This window comes from Lichenostomus cassidix, chromosome 4 (assembly GCF_008360975.1).
Source record: "Lichenostomus cassidix isolate B80296 chromosome 4, HeHo_3.0, whole genome shotgun sequence".
NCBI classification, from domain to species: domain Eukaryota; kingdom Metazoa; phylum Chordata; class Aves; order Passeriformes; family Meliphagidae; genus Lichenostomus; species Lichenostomus cassidix.
The window spans coordinates 17,449,343-17,473,694 of NC_139484.1; the positions used below are offsets into that span (position 1 = coordinate 17,449,343).

At 40.6% G+C, this 24,352-nt stretch overlaps 1 long non-coding RNA gene across 4 annotated transcripts in view; it reads right to left on the reverse strand.

Moving 5' to 3' along the window:
• LOC146437955 (uncharacterized) overlaps positions 1-24,352 on the reverse strand; it is a 319,641-nt gene that overhangs the window by 150,078 nt on the left and 145,211 nt on the right. For all 4 annotated transcript variants that reach the window (XR_014852002.1, XR_014852003.1, XR_014852000.1 and 1 more), the window contains exon 2: positions 22,048-22,155. This is a non-coding gene — a long non-coding RNA (uncharacterized LOC146437955). The remainder of the gene's footprint in view (positions 1-22,047; positions 22,156-24,352) is intronic.

The following is a 24,352-nucleotide window of genomic DNA, read 5'->3' on the forward strand; positions in this document are numbered from 1 at the left end:
GCAGCTGAGACAGCTGTCTGGTTGCTCGCTTGGGTTTGGGTTTTATTTTAAAGAGAACACAAATACTCTGTCGGGGCAATTTTAGTTTCAGGGCCTTTCAACACAGCTGCCCAAATCTGGGGCATGTGTGATTTTCTCTGGTTGTTTTTTGCTTGTTTGTTTGTTTCTTTAATGAAAACAAGCTCATTAGAACAGCTGATGGAAATTAGCACCATGGCAAGTTCACAGTGGAAAGTCCAAGTCAGTAAAGCAAACTCAACCTGACAGAGGAATCAACAAATGATACAGGGAAAGGTATTTTCTGAGCCACAAGAGGAAATGCAATGCTACACTTGGAGCATTTAGTAGCATAGCTATTTTGCTGGTTAATGAGACAGATGAAGTGTGGTGAAGCTTTTTCTAGGCTGGAAGTTTTAATTCCTTGCTTTCCTGCTGATTCACTACCCATAACCACCATCCTCTGCATGGAACCTACACTGTCAAAATGCTATTGAGACAGCTGGTTTATTGGGACAAGCCACAAACAAGGGAATCTGACTGGCTGGAGACTGACCGTGGTCAGTCTATAAACCCTTATCCATTCTGTTCTTTTAAAAAGAACAGCAATATCCTAAATAAATACCCTCTATCTGAAATTCTGCTCAAAGGATGGGCTGTGAGTGAGAGATACTAGATACATTGCTTAATACAGTGCTGGAGAGTGTTAATGTATAAGATGGGAAGGAACGTGTACAGAGACAGAATACAAAGAGAAGCACATGACTGCTCAGGACAACACCTGAACATAAATTTAAGGGCACTTCAGCACTGCATAGATTATAGAGACTTACTTCGCCTGAACCTCACACCAATAGATTATTCTGTGCCAGAAGGAAAGGGGACATACTGTGAACACTGCCAAGCATTCCACACCTAAACCAGCATATTTAGAAATTTAGACTGCCTGAGCTTCCTACACAATCAATGAAGAAAGATTTCTGCAAAAAACAACACGGAGTGTTTACCAAAGTTCCCATTACAGTCAATGCAGAAAACTTAACCTAATTCATGCACAAGAAAACTAAACCAGTTGCATTAAACCAAAAGGTATGAATCTCCCTCTGCAGCACAACACACAAGCATACACATCTGGAAAGACAAGAAATGAGCTCAAATATTTCCAAAAAGCAGGATGGAACATGGTCCAAGGCAGACATGTCAAAATATGGTGGTACCAGGGCTTCCAAATTTTGCCAGTCTTGTCACAGGATAGTATCCCCTCTCTACCTTTTTAGACAGGATAGAGAAGGCAAAAGTGCACAGCTCTGCTCATTTCCAGCTGAAGCACCCAGTTCTCTTCTCTGTATCAGCATCCAGATCTAATGGCTGGTGTAAAATAAATAATTGCTAGCCAGGGTTGTACTTCCAGGAGAAAGTCCATAGTACCTCCAAGAAAGCTAAGGAGAGCAAAATAATCTTCACATTCTTTAAGATTTATGAGGATTGCCTCTAACACACGGTAAGAAGATAAAAGTAGAGGTGACTACAGAGAAAACATTTGTCTTCTCTGTTGCAAGCTTGCCCATGCTGAATACAGAATCATTAAATATGGATAGCTGAGCCCAGCTTTTATTAAGCAACCTGCAAGACATCTGCCTAGTGTTTTTTAGCATATTTAACCTTCCTTAATACTGCAGATTTGAAAAGGCAAATCATGTTATCATGCTCAACTACATTTGTGTCCTGTCAGAATCAAGATTCAACTATCTCCAACACATACTCAGCTGCTCCTCTTGGCTGTATCAGTTACATTTCATCAACTAACACTTTCAAATGTCTTTAGGCAGAGACTTTAATTCTCAACATGGACACAGTGGTACCCAAATGGGACACTCAGCTCCTCATTTTAAGAGAAATTAATCACCAAATGAAAACAGAAGGGGTTTCCAAACCCAAACAGCAGTCCATAATTTGCTGGGACATTGCTCGCTCAGTTGCCTAAATACATTAAAAATATATTATTATTTTTAGGAGAGAGGTTAAATTTGAACCTTTAACCCCCACAGGACTCCTGGAAAGAGACAGGTAATAACATCTAGCAAGTCACACCAGAGCACAGTCACTCTGAGGAGCACTATGTAAGATGCAGAGCAGATCAGAAGATCAAATTCCTGGCCACATCAGTCATGTTTTTGTAAGTCCCAAACAGAGCATAGAACATAGTCCCCCAAGTCAACAAGCAAAACAAGGGGAAATAAAACTTAGGAGGCAAAAAAGGTCAAAATGCCACCTTAAACCTTCTCTCAGTTCCAATTTAAATCCAGTTTTGCAATACAGGGACTGAAATTACATAGAAACATTAGGTAGACCTTTGATTTAACAAAGAAAGAAATTAAAGGAAAGATTGGTCTAGAAAAGGTGCATTGCACTGAGGAAGTTTCAGCTATTATCAGAACTTCACTATTGGCAGATATGTGGTCTTTCCCCCCTCCACTTCCCTTTCTGGTTTTTGTTTTCTTCAGCTGATTAGTTATTAGTTGGGTTTTTTTCTCCAAGACTGCTTCTTTTTTTTTTTTTCCTAAATAAACAAAGCAATTTGCACTAGGGTGCCCTGTTTCTTTACAGACTACAGACCCTACCTTAACAAACTGATTATATATTCATATTAATGAGAAACTGTTTTATCTGCCTGTAATCGGTGCACTATGGGCCATGGCCCATTCCTAATGTCACCTACCCTGAATTAATAAAGCAGATATACTCAGCTTTCAAAGCAAGAACTTCAAAGGTGAGAAAGTAAAAGCATGATTTTGTTAATGTAATCAGGAAGCTGCACTGGAAACAAGGGAAACATAAATTATGTAAATCAGTAACTGTTTATTCTGCATTATTAAATGAGAAACTGCAGATTGTAGAGGTTTCTGGAATCAGCTGGACTGTTACTCAACTGAATATAAGCAGAACAAAGTCCCAGCAGCTTAAGCACCTGCATTTTAGGAATCAAAAGAGAATTTCAGAATCAAAGGAGAAGCAAAGCCTTCCTGCAGTTGGTTTACCTACTTTTTTCTGCATAAGAAAAATTAATATGAACAAACAGCACAAATTGATAATGACTGACACATGAAATTTAGAAAAAAAGAAAAACTGGAACACACTAAACTGACTGTGTGTTGTGAATGAGTTGAATAGAGGCATTTCAACAAATGAGATCCCTGACCAGAGCAGAGGATTGCTGAAGATCAGCATTACCTGAAAAACCCTATTGCAATTTTACATCATAAATAAAAATGACGCTATTTTCTGCAAAGATTTTGACCATGAAGAATTGTTGCTTCATATGAAAAAAATCTTGTCCCCTTTTCAGGAGCTAAAAGTCTACTTGCAATAGGCAGATACTCATTTCAGTTTGCCAGTTCAAGTAAGAAATCAACATTTGCCTTATTTTTGGCAACCACTTAAATTTCAAACATTGCACTTCTCCAGAGGTTAGTGTGGCAGCCAAACTGCACCTTAATTTTTAAGGAAGCCAGGGGAAGTTCAGCAGTCCTACTCTGTCAGTGATTCAGTACTGCAGTTGCAGAGACTTCTTTCCTCCAATAAATCTTTCTTCACTGCTTTCTTGATGCCTGCAGGGTGCTTTTTCCAGCAATCTTCTGACATTCGTGACTCCTTAAAAGATATTCATCCAAACACAAAGCCTTCACTTTTCAGCAATTCATACAAAGGGACCTGCAAGATTCTCTGAGTATCATGTGGGTGACCAGCAGCCTGTGGCCTTTGGTTCCCATACTAGCATTTTGGGGTGTGGTCTGTTCTTTCCTTCATGGCAGCTTACTATCCCTGCTTTGCCTGGAAGCCATTAAAGCTGTTGCAGTCTCCTAGGGAGGGAGATTTGGGATACCTAATACTCAAGCACTCAAGCATTCCCTTTACTGCCAGACAGAAAGGCTCCCTCTTGGTTTCACAGAAACCTACTGGTTTTCCTCCATTGCACGCTCTTGCTTGCACACTCAAGGTTAAGCAACTTGCAAGGTGTGTGGTTGCTGTCTGCTCAGAACAGCAAATATTTTTATTATTTGACTTTTCCTCTTTTGTAGCTTAGGGCATTTTTCATTGTCTAGATTCTGTATGTTTTTGAAGCATGGAAGATCCATGGGGATAGAGGTTTCTGGCAGTGCTCACACATTTTCTTATTGTTTTATAGTGGTACATGGGTTTTGGCAAGGCAAGAAGGTACCTGAACCTTTTCAAATGTCATGTCTAAAGGCACCACATCTGAGGTACAATTTATATGCAAGTGTCCTAATTGGAGTCCACAATGTGGGCAGCTTCTCTTATTCTGTCCTTTCTCTTAACTCTGCCAACTTTCCAAATGCATTCAGAAAATAGAAATAACTGCATTGCACACAAAAATCCATTACAGCCTCCTCCTGCCAGTGAGAGTGTTGTAAACTTAGCAGAATTCAATTAAAGTTTACAGTGCACTTTACCAGGAGGGCAATTTTGATGTAATCATAGACAAAATCAGATAGGAAGGCTGTCATAATGGCATCAAAGTATGCAGAGACAACACAGCTAAGAGAGGGCCTTTGCTGTGCATTCCAGATCTAAAATACATTTCAAGCTACCCCTGAAGGCCTCTGCTTTGACCCATTACCCAGATAAAGCCAAACTCAACAGCAGGAGGAAATATTCCACCCAGGCTCTGGTGTTTTAGATGCTCTGTCATAAACAAAAGGAAATCAAAGACAGAATTTTGTTTTAGATTTTCCCATTAGATTCTCTGAATGAACATCAGGATTCTGAGGTTAAAGATTTTAATTAAACTACTATAAATGAAAATCTAACAATTCACTACCATTTGTGATAAATCTCATTAAAAATAAAACAGTGCCCTTTGTCCTCCCTATTACCTCCTTGCTTCTGGCTTCCTATACTCACTGCCAGAGGAGATAAGAAGTATCCCTGGATATTTTTTTCCTCTACATGAACATGTAAAATATCTATTCATGTCTTTCCAGGGACTTCTGCAGATTCAGGGATAGCAGGATCACAGCCATATACAAATGATATACACAATTAAACACGACCTTCCAAGAGAGGCTAAAATACCATGGTGATTTACTGATTATTTTCAAATGCGAAAGGTCAGAGGTAGATGGGATTCTTTTGCAAAAACACAAGGGCAAAACATAGATGGATTTCAAAGAACGCCAGTTGCTAATGATGTTGCATCCCCTGATAATCTTGCCTCACCACATGAGGAATGTTTAGGACTGAAGGTCCGTGGATAAAACACATGCATATTAAGATGTGTATGAGCTGTGCACCTGCAGAATGATTTCCCATAGGATTTTTACCTATGCTTTAATTTGATTTCAGCTTCCCAGTGTGGCATAAATGTTACCAAGCTCCCCTGCACAAGGAGGATGTCAAACCTCCTTGATATCCTATGGCAAACAGAAGATAGCCCTGGAGAAACACCCAGAGTACCCCAGCTGAGCAAGAAGAGCATCCTGGGTTCATGCCCCAGTCTGTGTGCTGTTGGCTATGAGAGCTCTTGGCCAGTTTATCTACCTGTTATATCAGCATAGCAGAGTTTAAATTTTTCTAGAAGTCTTTAAATTATTCAATTATCTTTTAGGGAGGACAGCAGAGGGACCAAGAAGGAAATTTCTTTTCATAAAATCATGAAATGGTTTGGGTTGGAAAGGGACCTTTAAAGGTCACCTAGTCCAAGCCACCTGCAGTAAGCAGGGACATCTTCAACCAGATCAGCTTTCTCAGAGACCTATCCTTGAATCTGCTCCAAGAGGTCACATCTTTCTTGTACTGAGTACCCCAGAGTGGGCTGCAGCCCTCCAGGTGGGGTAGAGGGGCAGAATCCCCTTCCTCATCCTGCTGGCCATGCTGCTTTTGATACAACCCAGGATATGATATCCACTGAAAAATGCATACATCAAATCTCTGCAGTTAAGAGAGAAGGCTGATAATATTCTATTTATTGCCCTCCTTTTCTGAAGCGGCAAGAATTTATAAGAATTTATTTATAAGTATCAGAGAGACTTTGCATCCCACTTGTTCAGCAGATAAACATAACACACTGGGTCAGGCCAGAGGTCTATCTGAGCCAGCATCCTCTCACTGACCACTACCAAAAGCAGATGCCAAGGTAAAAGGGTAAGAACAGAGCAGTCATATTTGGTACTTCCCTCCATTGAGAAACCTCCCCAGGACTCTGGGCAGCCAATTGGTCTCCTGCATGAATTCATCCAGCCTGCCACAGAAAGTATGACATTTTTAGTATTCATAACATCCTGCTACAAAGGCTTCTAGACAATAATTAAACCTCACATGAAAACTATACTTCTATCTTTAGAACCTGGACCATAGGTCCTTATAGTGAAGCAGACTCTACTTAACTGCTCCCTGTCACCTTTCCTTTACCCTCACTGTCGTTACTCACCATCATACTCTCAACAACACCTCATCAGGCCCTGACCATTCTCTGAAACTTTTCCAAGTTGCGTCATGTTCTTTTTGACATCAAGGGAGCAGAGTTTTTAAAATGCAGCCACAGCTTTTGTACAATACCATGATTTTGTTTTCATTTCTATTCTACTTTTAATGATGCCAATACTGTTAGGCTTTTTGACTTGTGAGCTGATGTGTTCAGGGGACTCTGCTATAAGCTCAGATCTACCTTCCAGAAACTTAATGGCCAGTCTAGAACCCATCATTTAAGATGTGAAACTACGATTGTTTCCCCTCCATGCATCACTTAACATTTATCTACATTTAATTTGATCTTTGCATCTACTGCCCAGCCACTGAGTCTCATAAGGTCTTTCCATAAATTTCAGTCAGCCTTCATCTTTACTATTGTGAATAATATTTATTGATAGCACTAAATCATCCCCTTAATAATAGTTCTCCCCTTTTCCATTTCATTTATGAATATATTGAGAATGAATAGATGAATATGAAAGAGTATCAGCACTGATCCCAGCACAAACCCTTTGGAATTCCACAGACAATTTTCTACTGCTGTGAAAACAGATCACAGAGTCCTATTTTCTCTTTATGCCTTTTAAAAGTTCTCTTTGTGTTGCTAAATTAATGGTCATGTATGTAAGCTTCACATGATAAAACTACTCTGTTTTCTTAAATGATATCAGGTTTGAGATCTTGTTGAAAGGAGTACAAACATAATTTCACCCCACTTTTAAGTGAGAAATTCAACTATTAATTTTACCTTGGTTGTACAGCTGGTTTGAGGCTTTTTAGGCTGTTTTCTGAAACAAATCAATCAGTTGTAAGAAAAGATTTTCTAACTCATTAAATAGAAATTTTACTTAAACCTCTAGAAGAAGTTTTTAAAAATAAATAAATCCACAAAGTCATGCACTGACATCTTGGTGCGCATCCAGAATTAACCAATGTAAGGCTGAGGTTGTCTGCAACTTCAGCAAAGACTTGTCCTTTGTCTTATATGAACAAAACTGTTCCTTGCATATTGCCTTGGGCTTCAGGGTATTTCAAAGTGCAGCATCGTGTTGGATGCTGTGCAGTAAAACAAAAGCCAGGCTCAACTGAAGCATTTATCTTAAGGGGAATGAGAAGAAGATTCCCATTCATCAAAACATTTCAGCAAAGCAGAAATTTACATTGACCAAGGCACAAAAGACCATTAATCAGTCTGACCCTCCTCCTACTCTCCCACATCAGGATCAATGCCAACAGAGCTAGAGCAGATAGAGCTCCAGCTGTGTTAAATGCCTAGGGTTATGAAGATTCTCCTCACAATCCAGGATTCAGTCATGATGCTCGACCTCCTCCTGCTGCCTAATTGTTGGTTTGGTTCACACAGGAAATGTTGTCTTCCACACTCACATGACAACATTCATCTCTACATGACACCAAACAGTTAAACCGGGTGGGAAGGCTGACATCCCCCTCCTCTCCCACATGCCTGGAGCCATCCTAAAATAAGGTGTCTCAGCTTCAGCAATGATAGCACTCAGATTGGATGGGGCTGTAGGGGGCTTTAAGCAACCTGGTCTAGTAGAAGGTTTCCTTGCCCATGGCAGGGTGACTGGAAATAGGTGATCTTTAAGATCCCTTCCATCCCTAACCATTCTGTGACTCAATGAGATGATAAAAAGCAGCTATTTTATATCAGCTAGAAGGAAGCTGTACTCCTGAAGAATCTCCATGCTCCAAGAAGCAACACCAGAAGGAGGGATGTCTGCAATTACAAGGTGCCTGGGTGACAGCAAGAGCAGGCAGTGCAGTGGTTGCAGCCTGCAGCAACACTGAGAGGGAAGCCAGAGAACGATCAGGGTGATTTTATGGAAGATGGATGCCAGGAACTGTCCTGCACTCATAAGCAAGGTCACAAATTCCCCCGTAACTTCTGTCCTGAGGTGCATAACAGCTACAGATACATATAATTTTGGGGTCTGCTTTGCTGCATTGTGTTTCTGGTTGTGCCAAACACACCCCATCCCGAAGGACTGTTTCACTTTTCAGCCAGTAAGAAGTATTTAAACCTTCTATTTTACCAATTTCAACACAAAACATCTTTCCTTTGCATTGCCCTTCATCACAAAGTCAAAAAGAAATACAAATAAGTTTAAAAAGTTGTGTTTGAGATGTATATGTGTGGCTTCAATTTCATGACCAAAATCTGAAAAAATGCTGATTGAAATTCCCCTGCACTTGCTTACTCTAAGGAAATTGGATTCCATTGTCCTCTCACTGACACTACTCTGAAGTGTCAAGTAACTCTATTAAAGTCAATGGAGCTGTGCTTAAATATATCCTCTGGGAACAAATTAGATCCGTGATTTTCATAGCATGCAAATTTCCAATCTACTTCTACATGATTAATCATATTTTTAACATCTGCGGATCATTTTTTTCTTCCCAAACTACCATCTTTGCACTGGCCATTGCTACACTTTCACAAACACCTTTTAGACAAGTTTCACACCTACACCACATCAACGTGGGAGGTGAGATATCACAGGCTCCGTGGAATCGAAGTTCCTGAATCTTTCAACTCTGAAAATCTTACACTGAAAAAAATCATGTATTAAATTAATGAAAAGTAGCAGCAGTTCTCCTAAGGTTCTTTTCCAGCCCGTCACTGTAACATTTTTAATATATTAGATGAAAAAGCAGAAAATTTCAAGGCAAGCCTCAAAACTGTAATTAAGAGGAAATGCTTTGGTTATTTATAGCTGGCTATTCCCATTTAGTAGCCTATACTAATTTACTTTTTATTACATCAATCTCCTTTTTGTTAGGAAAGAAAAGAGAAAGTTAATCTTGGCATTAATACTATCAGATACTGGGGAGGGGAATAGTCATAAGAACTGCACCTCTGAAGATGGAAATAATATTCAACACAGCCATGCAAATACATTCAGCAAATTAAAGATTACTGGCTACCTTCAGCACGGCAAGTGCCTATACTTAGTTGTCATTATGTGCTTATGTTGTGCAATCTTTGTAAAGCATTGAAGAAAGCTTTGTTTTGATTAGAAAAACATTCTTTTAAAGTCTGCATAATGTAGCACTATAGATTGCAAAAATTTTGAAAAATATTCAAGCGCAAACCATGGAAGTCCATCAATTTTTTTTTTTCTTTCTCCCCTAAAAGAAATAACTACACTGCAATTCCTTCCCTCTCCATTTATATTCTACTCCTCATCAGACAGCTAATAGCCACATTTGTCCTTTTCGGAAAAAAAAAGCAGAAGACTGTTTCAGAGTATCGTCACACACCTTTCCCCTTATTTTCCCTTTCTCTGCAAAGGCAGCAGAAGAAAAAGAAATATGCCTGAGATTATTTCTTATCACCAACCCTGCAGGGCTGTCATTTTAGGAGTTGCCGAAGCTATTTCTTCTGGCTCTTCCACCTGCAGACTCTGGAGGTGGGAATAAGGAAAAGAAAAGAAGCCAAAGGCTTATTCACCAAACAGCAATTAAATATGAAGTGGCAGTGCCTGCCTTTACTTGCAGCACCTAGCAGCAAAACCTGACACTGCAGCAGGACAGAGGTTTACTTTCCAGCTCGTAATTGCTCTCTACAAGCCTTTCAGAGAGTGACAGAAGACTGAACAGTAGCTGGTACCTTAACCCCTTCTTTCTAGCTGTATATGTCTGCCACTTAGCTTTCTCATCCTTCTCCTACCCTCTGGTTCTTGCTGTTCTGTGGCTTTCTCTGCTCACACAGCAAATCGAATCCCACAGCCAGGCTACAGCAGGCACTGATGCTCTTCCATGGAGTACTGGGCTATACCAGCCCCTCTCCAGGCCTGGGATCATCCCATGTGCTCAGGGAACCTCAGCAGGAGTCTGGAGATCCTTTTGCTGAAGACAAAATCCACCCTGACACATCTGCCACAATGATGCTTTCCATAGCTTCCCCAATCCTCCAGCACTAGAGCCTGTTTGTAGGCCTGTGTGTCTGTAGGAAGGTAAGAGGAAATACATCTTGCACACCTTTCCCCAACCATCAGGATATGCAGCCCTAACACATTTAAATATTACCCAGAAACACTTAAATCCCTTGTTAACATTATTTGACTTCAAGAGCAAAATCCAAGAAAAATCCAGAAGCTGGAACCAAAGGAAGCCAGGCAGGGTTCAACCAGAGATCCTGTGAACCGATGTCACAGTGTTCCACTCAGTCCTGGACAACACCTCTCCTGCCTCCCAGCACCACAAGGCTCCCAAAACTACTGGGAACACAAAACTCTTCCTCCTGGCTGCTGTTAGCCCCCATGGACTAAATGCTCTGCAGTAATAGTGGCATGAGGAGGAGCAAGGTGTTTTCACTTCACTCTTGGAGAAGATTAAGGGGGTCTGACATTTCATTTCAACATCAGCAAACTCCTAAGAGTTATATACTGAGTAGGACAAGTAAATTAAATGGTTAATTTTTGAATAAACAAACCCCAAATGAGGACTTGAGTCTATCTGTGCTGGGCACTTCCACTGAGAAGGGAAGACAGGGGTGTGGGAGAGCAGAGGGGAGAGAGGGGATGGCACAGGTCTCATTTAATAACATCTGTGCCTTCACTACCTGTCTATTAAGCAGGACTGCCTGCTTTTCTTTGGGAATATTCCGAAACCTGCTTTGGATGCGTCCAAGAGGAAGCATGCAGTAAAGGAAGACAGGACTCAAAGCAAGAGTTGGGCATGGGAACAAGAGCTGGGAAGCTCCAATGGAAATATTCCTGCTAACAGATCTAGATGTCAGCCCTCCTCAGGTACCAAATCATCAGGTTAGAGACAAGTACATAAATAACAGCAACTCTCCAGAGACATTTCTCTCAGCAGCAAGATGAATTTTCAGTTGCTATCATTACTTTGCTGCTACTTCTGAGCAGGACAGTCAGGTTTTAAACCAGCTCTGGCTCCTAATCAGAGGCAAAAAGTCTGCCACATGAAACAATTATATTTCACCTCAAGAGCATAGATTTTGTTCAACATTACCAGCACTGGAAAATCAAAACTGAAAGTTATCTTAAATAAAATCTATTTTTATATTTTCCATAGCTTTAAAAACATATGGGTAGCTCATATGCCACTTCAGAAAGGTCAAATGAATAGGGGATTTTGAAACACCTCAAATTTCTTTCATTTCACCTCATCTCCTTTATCATCATTTCTGCAATGACTCCAAAATCCCCCTGACATTCAGAGAGTGCTCCAAAGGGCAAGAAATGTTTTAAGACATCACTCCTTGAAAATCAATTGAAACTAAGTGAACAAATGCCTTGTTTTAGCTTAGAAAGTTGTTCAGAAATGTTCCTGGCCACAACTCTACTTACAGATTTATAATTCAGTGCATTCCCAAGAATGAGCATAAGCAGCTGGTGAAATGAGATTAGTCAGGCTCACATCTCTGCTTCTCATTCCAATAGTATCACTTGGCCATGACCCCTAGGAAGGATGTGACAGCCCACAATCAGCCAAACAATCCAGGCCTGCAGATGATCTGAAGGACCAGATCCTCTGAAATTCATTAGCCAGAAGACACTATCTCTACATCATCTTTTTTTCCCGTGCAATTTCTGGCAACCTTTGTGCTATCTGAGATAGTTCACAGAAGCAGAATACCCCAAAGTCTCCTTGAGACAACTGAAATACAACTCAGCTTCTATGTAAAATCTCCCATGTCACTTAGTAAAAACAAATGGGGTGAAGAGGAAAGAGGGAACAAAAAAAAAACCAAAGTCACAAAGCCACACAAAACCTACCACAGCAAAATCACAACAGAGATATGATTACTTAGAGGAAGGCATAAGCAGCAAAACATATGCAACCATTCCAGATTACAAAAGATGTGTTCATGTTTCACATATTAGAGTTAAAATTAAAAGTTAAAAAAAAAGATCAAATGCATCTCATGGAGTTTAACAATTTGAGGTAAGACCTAAACAACTAAAAATCACATGCATCCATAGTTAATTCATTAAAATAATCTATTACAGCCAAGCATTTCCTAATCAGATAATTAGTAGCCTCTAATGCAATTAAATTTACACAGCTGGCTAGCATAATTAAAAGACACACTGAAATAGAACCATTATCACAGAATAAGTGTCTTTTGTCTGATTTTTATATTTCTTTTGAAAGCTCTAGCCAAAATTGAATGTCCAAGGGAAACATGTAGATTCCATTTAAATGCTAGATGCATTTCCACAGGAGATCAGAGGTTATTCTCAGAGTGGAAAATGAAAAAATTCATCCAAGTGATACAGGAATATTTTAAAACTTTATTATAATTATGCTGTCCTACAGTTTTGTTGGGGCTGTTGGCTGAATTTACCATCTAACTATCTGCTCTCCAAAGAGTTGGCATCTGCTCTTAGGTGCCACACCAGAGAAAGGCTCACAGTGCTAGGAGGCAGCCCAGGGAGACTTTATGGAGCAGCTCCTTGAGCTGTGGGACCTGCAAGCACAGGAGCTGCTTGTGTAGCTAGAGAGCAAACATTGTGGGCACCAAATTGAGTACTAAAATTTACCAGCAAAAATCTGCCCACAGTAACAGCATGCAGGAGAAAGCAGGCAGCTTCTGCCACTTGGACTTATGGAATATCCCTTCACTCAGTTCCTGAACTGGGAAGTTCTGCTGGGATCTACAAGAAGCAGGGAACTCTACACAGCCTTAGGGCTGTTTAAAGTTTCAGACCCCACGGTTCTGTGTTCCTGATGGTCACATTCCCACTGCTTCCACTCTAGTGGATCCTTGCAAACACAATCCACTGCTTTCTACTACTCCCTTCAGCCTGGGCTGCAATCAGATTCAGAAACACAGCTGGCTATTGTTTTAGTGATTAGTTCTAGATTATGTTTTGCTTTCTATACAGGGAAAGCATCTGTATTTTAAGGCTTGCGTTCTTCTAAGAGGTTGTTTCCTGGTGCATGAGGACAAGCCACTTACCTCTGACTGAGAAAATGAAGAGGAAAAACCCTCAAAAAAGCAAACATGAAAGCCTGCATATTCTACAGAAAGTTTTCTTTGAAAATCAGATCCTGCAAGATCCCTAGGCAAACTGAATATTTGTATTCAAGTCTACAATGGTAGGTCATGAAACAGTCTCAACCTTTTTCACAAAGTAGACTTTTTTTTTTCTTTTTTTTAAAGAAGCATCTCTACCTAAACCTTAACTCATTTGCCAACATCTAGGCAATTAGTAAACCAAAGATTTGGGGAGACAGATCCCATCCTACCTAGTAATGTTGTCAGAGAGTAATCTGACCCATCTGGTAAGCCTTCTGCCCAGAATTTCTCTAGAGATAGGCCTGTAAAGTGCAATAATCTCTGCTGAATAAAGAACCAAGATACCTAACCAATAATAAATACCACACTTGCCAGGGTGGTTCTTAAGTAAGTTGCACACACTGCTTCAACATAGGGGGATGTGAAGACTGAATTAGGGCAGGTAGACAGAAGCACACTTGCTGCAGAAGAATATCCTTAAACTTGTACAGGTATCTTTGCACTGTGGAAAATAAATATTAATTTCCTCTTGACAATTTGTGAAAAACAGTAGCATAGTTCTTACACTGTTGAAGTATTGAGGTTTATTTACACTCCCCTGGAGGTGAATCAGGCTCAGCTATCACCCATGATAGTGCATTTGAAAGTTGTGGAATGCTAATTGAAATAAAAAAAGGAAAGAAAGTGGACCTTGACAAAAATGCAGTGCTCCAAAGGAACCACAACAGCTGTGAATACCACTGGAACAAGGGGAACCTGGGAATAATAATTTTTTTAGCATTTTTAAGTCACTCAAACCCAAATGAGGTGGAGCTGGGCTGGACTGATGGATTCTATCACATTTGGTATATGTTTTGTCACCCGTGTAGCCAAAGCACTAAAAAGAAAACATTTCCACCAAGTAAATATTTGCATAGGATTCACAGCAAGAGATAGGACCAAAGTTAAAGTGACAGCAACAACTGCAATGATTTAAATAAAACAAATTAAGCCACACAAGGTGGTACCCAATAGCTTTCACACAGCTTTTCTTGTAGGGTACTTGAAAAGCTGAAGGATGGAAAGAGCAAGACAGATCTTGTGAACTCTGACATATACAAAGCCCTTATTTAAAACGCTGTCTAGATGGAGGAGCTCTCAGAAGTCACTAAACTTGGCTGTCTTTCCTTCCCCATAAAAGTCTAGCTAGACTTGGGAAACATCAATGACAACAGGGTAATCCTGTTTTTCACAGGGAGAACATATAAGCACTACTTACGTTTGTTTTTTTTTTTAATAATACAGAGGCCTTAAGACGGTGGGAAATGAGCATAAGGATATAAAACAACCACCTAAATATTTTTCCATATCATGTTTTCACTGATTAATACAGGAGAGATACAAATCAGGAGCAAAGCTCCTCTGATCAGTAGCAAGGACAGCTCTGCTGTCATTTATCACACATTCTGGTGCTGAGTGTGGAGAAAGAAGTCACACCCCTTACAACAGCTGGCATTGTTCTTGCTAGAAAGGGCTAGTTTAGGGACCTGGATCTGAACACAGCCTCAGAGACCAGGTGACTTTCTGGCCTTCCTTTGGTGGGGCTGGTACGCTTCAGAGAAAAAAACCAACCAACCAAAAAAAAAACCAAAACCACCCCAGAGCTGACATAACTACTGTGTTAGTTAAAAGCAGCAGGGCCCTAATGAGATTTAATTTCATTCACTTTGTTCTGGCTTCATCAGCAAGTATACAGAAGGATGGCAAAAAGCCAACAACTTTTCAAGCTGTGTACCTGCCTGTAAATCTTCTCTCCAGAAGAAAGCCTCTACTCCTAAGACAACTTTCTGTCCTCGTGCTCCATTAGGACTGATTTGTTGGACAACAGGAGCTGCAGGGAGCCTGATCCAGCCTGTTTTGCAGCCTCCTAGCTCTTTTGGAGATTAGCACAACAGGGAGCCAATAGAGTCAGAGAAGCAGATGTCTTGCTGACATCCCTTCTACCTGCTTTCTGAGACTAGAGAATCCCCTCACCATCATCTCTCCAGCCCACTTGATTTTAACTCTTCAAAAAGTCTATTTAGGATCTATCTTGAGATGTGGAAGGGACAAAACACCACTGCTGTCTTCCTTTAGTCCTGGTGTACATCACTCCATCCTTCCTGCAAGCAATTGAATCATAATTTAGGTGGGCATTCCTCCACTGGAAGGAAATTGGAGTCATCAGAATTATCAAGTTTCAGGAAGCCAACTGCACTAGTTAAACGAGCAGGGGCCACAATCTGCACTATTTCTTTATCTCTGCAGATTTTTCCTAGGCGTCTTCACCTGAACCTGCTATATTTTGAGAGAAAGTGCATATCACACCTGTCCTAGTGAGTAATAGACATCTTCTGTGCCTTTACCAAGCCCTCAGCTCTACAGGAGTTGATGCACACCTTACGGAAAAGAGCCAACCTCAATTCAAAGATTACCTGAAAAGAGTCCAGGGGCAAAAAGCAGCTAAGAAGGAGAGGAGGAAAAGCTGTGCCCTACCCAAGGGGAATGTATGCTTTCTTCCTCTTTCCTCCTGCCTGCAAAGGGAACACATGGGATCTTTAAGCTGCTTCCCCTCTTTCACCTATCTTTCCATTGACCTGCTCATGGCCAGCAAGAGGGTGGAGCAGCCCTTCCATTATCCCTTAACACTGTGATTTTCTGAACCATTATTTCCCAGATGGGTTTCCTCATTTTGCAGCCTGATGCACATGGCAATGGTGTTTTACACTTTTCCATGCTGCTGGAGCAGTGGCATTTACTTCTGCTCTCCAATTACTGCTAAGCAGTAATTTCTGCTAAGCAGTGTTCTCCAAGCCTTAAACAGTATAACCTCCACTGAATAAAGACCACTTTGAAGTCCAGCTCCTGATTTCTCCCAAGCATACACCTAATGCTGCTAGCAGAGCTCTCCCTCCAGCTAAATTTGCAAATAAGAGACTGCAATCTCAAGATTTTAATGTGTGGAAATAATTTGTCTGCATTTTTGTACTTGCTTTCTTATCTTTTCTCTCATCTAGCAAAGCATCTGACAAGGATTTTTTTTTAAACATTTCTTGCTTCATCTCAGCATGTGGCAAACTTCGAAGAAACAGCTGAAGTTTCATGTGAGAAAATGTAAGCAATGTTTCAAACACATATTGTGTCAACACCTTCCTCTGTCTCAGTAAACCTGGGCTAAGGCGCTCAATGCAAATCATCTCTCAAGCTGCTGAAAAAACTTTAATATGTTGACTGCAGTGCAGACTTCCTCAGATTTGTAAATACAGATTTGTTATGCTTTGTTTTACTGTGTGCTTCAGAGAGAGAGTGTGCCCACACACCTGCCAAATAAATATTACTGCTCCCTCTCGTACAAATATTGAGAGATTAAAATTAATTTGGTTTCCTCCAGAAGGATCACAAAGCCTGCATGATTGATTACCCTCTGCACATTCAAATCCTTTTTATATTTATATTTAAATATAAATAAAATAAGTAGCTCTAAAACCTCATGGAAGCAGGATCTTTTACCCATAGGGAGATTTTGCTGTCCTATCTCTTCCCATCAGGTTGGGGATCATAAAGTTCCTGAGTGTAGCTCCTTTGTTCTGACAAGACAGCTCGACAAATCCAGTCATATTCACAGGAGTGTGAGTGACCCACAACACACAGGAAACAGTTCTCAGGTCAGGGACAAGGAAAAGCTGCAAGAGCAAGCAGGCAAGGTTAGGAGAAAAACAGTCTCAGCTTTGCTCTGTGTTTTAAGCTTGAATGGGACCCAGCAAAGGGTTAAATCTGATTTCTAAGCCTCATCCAGGCTTCCTTTACAGCAGACTGGGAGAATGTGCTGCATTATAAACAAACTTCAGCAGCAAACCCTGAGCCCCTGCAGGCTGCCCTCCTAATAACAAGTACTCTGTGAACTTCCCAGCCTGCTTTCCTGCAGCGTGCTCCCATCCACATCCTCCAGTGCCTAATTAAAGTAGCTGGGCTCCTGCTGCCCTCTTTTCCACTGTGGAGACATCAATTTGGATGTCATTCTCCTCCACCACATCATGAGCTCTCAGTTATGTTTCAGGAGCATTTCATTTTCCAATCCCTGCCCTTCAGCTAACTTTGGTTCATAGTGGCAAGCAAATTCAAACGCTGCTGAGGGAGCAGGGAGTCAAACAGTCACATGAGCCCCATACCTTTGGGAAACTGCTTGTAAATGTGGCTTATGAAGTAGTGTGGCTCACAATTTTCAAAAGAGAATAGGCCTTGTTTGTTACCTACAGTTGATGAAACTGCATGTGCAGAACTCAACTTAAGGCATTTTCAAACTGAGAAGTTCATAGTTTAGCAGCCTCTTTTTCACAGAAATGCTCCTTCTGTGCCCACAGTTTAAGGTTTGCAATTTCCAAGACAGGAGACCTTAAATACTATTTTTCAAGTTTTTCCCTGTGTGGCAAATTCTCCTCTCCCCACTAAGCCCGAAAATTTTACCTGTAGGTATCTGAATAATCAGAGGAATGAAGCCAACTGCACATACTCAGGCTGAAATCTTACTCCATTCCGGATGGGGAAAAAGAGATTCAAGCCTCAGAGTAAATTCTTCTGGCAGTTTCTGGATTACAGTTATTAAATTATTACTTTGGGTCTCAACTTGATGAATTGTTGTATATATATAGTTAAAAGGATATTCTGCAATGGCATAACTTCACATCCCAAAACATGCCAATAAATAGAAAACTGCTATGCCACTGCAAAGAGTGTCAGGAGATTATCAACTTGATTTGCTTTGTTCTCTCCCCTGATGGGGGGAATTCCACACAGCCCCATGTGGTATCTATTCAATAAGTAAACAAACAGGACTAGGAAGGGGTTTGATTGAGCTACCTGTGATTGGAAGGATGTGCCTCTAACCCTGTGGCTCAGTGCTGTCTATCTGCTTTAATTGCAGCCAGCAGAAAAATTCCCTTTGATTTTAATGGGAACTAGCATGACACCAATGCTGTACAAATCTCTTCCTAGATCTTGTAATATGGTGATTGCAAATCATCTAAAATCTGCCCATCCAGAATAAGAGAAACTGCAGCACATAAGGCAGCCCTTTATTACATATGTTTACAATACCGAAGCATTAGTATTATGTTTTCAGTCCAGGGGTTTCTGTTAACCTAGGTTATATGACACAAAATCATTATTTAGAAATCACACAGCAATTTGACATGGGTAGGAGGGGGCGCAGTGTCCGCCTAATGGCCTCAAACAGCAGGAACAAGAATTGATGAATAGGAATCGTTAGCTTATTATTTACACAGCATTTCTCAAAACACTGAGGAACTCTAGCAACTAAATGAAGACAGCAGACTATAATACAAGGAAAGGGAAAATAACGAGTTTTAAGAAGAAATTTAAATTATTCACAGAAATCTCAATCTCGCTGCCTGCAGAGAACACCAATTACTGCTGGTTTAGATGCACACAGCACACACATTCCTGTCCTGAAACAAAACATGGCTTCCTCAAAATCTGCCATCTTCCTCAGTTAATGCCTTATTCTGTAACACCCCAGTATGTCTTCAAAATTATGGGCACACTGAATTGCATTGCTGCTTAGGAATTCAGGCTCCAAAAAGTGGTTTGCCTCATACAATCATCTCAGTGCTCTGAAGGAAGAAACATTCAGAAGAAGCAAGCCATGTCAATGATTTTAAGTAAAAAGTTAAAAAAATAAAAATCTCTTTTAGCATAATATATCACCCCCCAACCCCCACCCCTCACCAAATGAAACAGAGATATCTGAAATCAAAAAGAAGCACAACATTATCTCCATGTCTTGGACTACAGTGCACAGGTTTATAACTCTGGATTGCAGGAAAAATGTTTTCAGCTGAATGCAGGAGTTTGAGTCTTGGTGTAAAAGTAAAAAAAAAAAAAAAAGCCTGTCTGTGCACCAGGCTGGCAAGGACTGACACAGCAGAGAGAAATGCCATTGTCCCAACTCCATTATAAGCAGCACAGGGACATCCAACCCACCACACCTCAGCTGCCTGACTGGATTTCTGTTCTCAGCTACTTGCTCCCCAGCCCTCCACAGGCAGAAAGGCAGGATGCACTCGGGTCATTTGCCCCAAAACAGCTGCAGTGACACCTTGCAAGTAGGGCATGTAGGTGTCTTATTCCTGAATGCTTCGTGGCAAGGGAGATGAACGCACAACCCCCGAGCTGAATGTCAGAGGGAACAGTGGGAAGAAGAAAGTCTGATAAGCAATTCAGCAGATGCAGTAGGATGGTCTCCCTGCCAGAAAGAGGAGAGACCCAGCAGTGCCTCCCACAGCAGGTACCTGGCCTGAGGTGGAAGCCAGAATCTGAGCAAGAAGAGAAAGAAACAAGCAAAGCTGTGAAAGCTGCCCTCACCACAACTAGTTTGCCTCCTAGCAAGGGCTCAGCTAGTAATTGATTTTTTTGGTTGAGTAACTGGACTGGAAACCTCTGAAAATGTTGGTGTGTGCAAGCATGTGTAGAAAGATGCTGATCCTAAAAAAATCCCATTAGTTTTGCACTAAAAATATTTCTCTTCAACAGTTAATGTAAAAAAGTAAGAAAATACTGTGCTTCCTCCCAAACTTGCCTTGTTTACTTTTTAAATTAAAAACTAAATAAAAGAAACCTTAAGCTAAAATGAAAATATTTTTAAACACAATGGCATAAGCTTTTGTTCTGAAAATATTCAAGCCACATGGGGATTTTTGTTTTCATTTACGTTCGCATTTCTGTTTCTGATAGCCCAGAAACACCATGTTGTTCAAAAATTAAACTACCTAAAACACTCCTTTGGTTGTTTTAATTTACTTAATGCAGCATCAAGTAGAAAGGCAGGTTGTGTGAGATACCCCAAAGAGGCTGAAAGATGAAGGTGCATGGTCAGAAACTCTCCAGGCTCCCTCATGCTGAGACACCTCTCCAGTGCCAAACTTCCAGTCCCTCCACTCATGCTGATTGCAATAATGGCATCACTAATGCAGCAATAGCAACAATAAAAGAAATGGTCAGTACAGGGATGAATTTTCATTTCAGGTAAAGCTTGGAGCATCTAAATAGAGCTCAGCATGTGCTTTGTGTTTGCAGTCTTAGCACAGCTGCCATTCTGATTTCTCATAAATAGTCTAAGTGTTGGCGTTCTCAGAAATGTATCAAAGGCTGTAAAAGGGGGTGCTAGAACACTTAACTGCCAGGGCCCTAGCAAACCAGTATCATTGCAGTGTATATAAAAGTCTCCTGGGGGATGGCTTGGACATAAAAATCCAGTTGGATCATTAGGAGCCGATGATTTAACTGAGAAAGCAATATAAGTCTCCAAGTTGGCAACGGAAAGACATAAACTGAGTTGGAGGAATTATTTAATGACTAGTAGACCAATAAGGGAGGTATTTCATTGCCCTGCAAGATACTCCATATCATATGAAAGCAGTGATTTATCAAACATGAATTGTTAGGGTTTTTCTGCCCTGCAGCTAATTCCGGTCATGTCAGTGATGTTGGTGGCCTAAAGTCTTAAGACAAACAAGCATGAATGGCAGTCAGAGGAGGCCAAAAGCCCTGAGTATTGAGCTTCTGTGGGACCAGACAGAGCAGAAGACTTTGGGGCCCATATATGCTCTCCATAATTTTGCACATATGGAAACCTCTTTGCACCCTGTACAGCATGAGGATGTAGAGGATACCAGCCCCAGTGCCAGAAGGCTGCATTCAAGTCCCCACAGTGACTGGGATGAAATATTGTGCCTTGACTTGTACAGAGTCCTGTACCTCACTGATCTGCATGCCAGCACATCCACTCCAATTTCTTGCCCAAGTTGTGATGCATGCACAACTCAGCAAGAGCTGGTGCCATGCAGATGTGCAGCTGTGCTGTCACACCTCTTGCCCTGGGATAGGAAGGGCCCTCCCTGCAGGAGACAGGAAGTCCCTGCACCCTTCTTCCTCAGCTTCCCCACCCTAATGCCCAGAGAAAACTGTCTCTGCTGCAAAGCCCTGATGGGAAATGTGAAAGAGACACAGGGTATTCCTAGTGCATCACACTCAGCACATTCAATTAAGACAAAATAATTAAAGCTAGCTTTTTTGTAGACAGCTGCAGAAAATACATGCTCAGTCAGCTCCCAGTGGCTTTCAAGGTGAATATAAGCCCAAATGTCACTGCAAGCCTTTGAGAATGCCACCCCAGGTATGCATATGATACACACACACACAAAAAATGAAAACACACCAACGAACCAAAAAAACCTTCAAAACAACAAAAACCAGCCCTTTTTCCCCCCACCTATCTATGTACCAAAGACTGGAAGGACACAGTAGCATTTTCAGATCCTGTCCTCTTTCCCTCTGGTCCTAGAACTAAATGTTTTGATTTGGGAGCTTAAAACATCATTAATTTCTGTACGGTTTTAATTCGCTGTGGACTGAGATTCTACTTCCTGACATTCAAAACACAAATGAGCTAAAGTAAAAAAAAAATTATATTTGATTTTAAAATAACAGTGAAGATCCCACTATGTGCCTACCTGGCAAAGAATTTCCTTCTAGGATGGACTTCCAGGATGTTTAGAGCTTCAAGGGGGGGTATGCTTCTGTCCAACTGATTCAGAGGTGCATTCTGCCAGGGAACTTTCCTGCTTATTGCAAGGGAAATTGTTATTAATCAAAAGAGTTCCAGTTAAAATAAAGTTAACTATTGAAAAGGTTTCTTCTTAATATACTTAATGAAGGACAGGGAAAAAAGCAGTTTACAAAAAATATACATTTTCTGTGAAAAATTTAGATATTAATATTTTTTTCATTCAGAACATTCTAAACTGCAAACATTGTTTTAGAGTAAACAAAAATGATTAAATTAATTGTTATGAATTTTTTTACTGAAGTTGAAATGTCTTGTACTTCACAAGAATAACTTATTGACATCTGGAACAATCATTCATTTCCTTACTTAAAAATCTCAAAAAAAATCTTTAAAACAAACATTAGAGTTTTTAAGTACATACAGTGACAGTAAAACTCCATCTTCTGCTGGAAAATGTATTTAAGAAATGAAATACACCTGTTCTTTCACCCGGTGTTATTTGATTTCCACTTGGAAAATTAAAATGTCACTGCTGCCTCAGAAAGGTATGTATTACTATTATCACACATTAGGATTAAGTTAGTATCCCAAAATGCCCAGTCAGGACCAGACCATACTGTCCTAGATTGTGTTAAAACACAAAATTGAACATAATTCAAGTACAAATTTTACGGTGGTTTACTGCTATTTATTTTTTCCTGCACTGCAATGTCCACAGGTTTCTTAGGTCTGTATGGCCAAGGGAAAAAGTAAATTAACTCAGCACCTAACTGGAGTAAAAATCTCTCTACTCAGCAGTTGTTTCCTGTGTACCTGAACTACTATATTGTATTGCAATTTTTTCCTTAAAACAACAATAAAGGGACTTGCAAGTTTTTTTTCCAAAAAATCTAACGAAAATGGGTTCCGGTTTTGGCTGGGCTAGAGTTAATTTCTTCATAGTATTTGGTATGGGGCTGTGTTTTGGATTTTTGCTGGAGACAGTGTGGGTAATTCAGGGGTATTTTGGTCACTGCTGAGCAGCTCTTGCACAACCTCAAGGCTTTTTCTGCCTCTCACCCCATCCTGCCAGTGAGGGGGCTGGGGGAGCACAAGGAGCTGGGAGGGGACACAGCCAGGATAGCTGATCCTGGCTGACCCCAGGGGATATTCCATCCCATATGGCATCTTGCTCGGCACACAAACTGATGGAAGAAGGAGGAAGGGACATTTTGGTGTTTTTCTTCCCACATAATTGGTACACACGATGGATCCCTATTTGCCTGGAAATGGCTGAACATCTGCCTGCCCATGGGAAGAGGTGAATGAAGTCCTTGCTTTGTGTGGGCAGTTTTTGCTTTACCTATTAAACTGCCTTTATGTCAACCCATAGGGTTTCTCACTTTTCCTCTTCTGATTCTCTCCTTCATCTCACAAGAGCAGGAGGGAGTGTGCAAGCAGATGTGTGGGGTTTGGTTGCCAGCAAGGGTTAAACCACAGCAAAATGTCTTCAAAATAATATGAAATCTCACAACTAAGGGACACTTCAGTTGTTAGTTATTAAGAAGACACTCCATGATCTGGAGCATCATATAAAACAGCTAATGCTTTAGTTTTCCCTTGTCATGGCCTGACTCTGTTCTTACAGTTTGGCTTTATAATCAATTAGTGAATGTGTCTGTATGAAAGGAAAAGCACTTTCCCTTCCATGTCTGCTGGATGCAGTCAACAAGTACCTGGATGTTCCAGATTTTGAAAGATTTTTTTACCTTATAACAAAGGCATTGATTTAATTTGGTTTGAATTTTCACAAATAGGTATCTACTCTCCTTTCATGTTTGTCAGAGTTTCCTAATAAATAATCTTTCCCATCTCTATTTGTCCTACACTTTTCCTATTTTTTTTTTTTAATTTTGGGGTGAGGAGAGGGTGGGGTGTGAGCCTGTACTGACCAGTATTCTCATTTCCTTTTGGTTTAGAAAAACTGAGCGGAAAGAACAAAACATTATTAGTGTAGTCAATTCCTTCAGCATAGCTATTACAGCTATCAAATATTTGCAGTTCTGATAGCAAATTCATTGCTTTTGCTGCAAGGAAAGATCTGGCCTTGCTGGAGTGAGATTGTTGTTGTTCCTGCTGCTACATATTGGTACAATGTGATTTTTATTTAGTGATTTTTATTAACAAGGAGGAAAAATGGGCTTGGAGCTTTCCAAGTGACCAGACTGAAAGGAGAACAAGCTGAAACATGTTTTATTGTAATAATATCT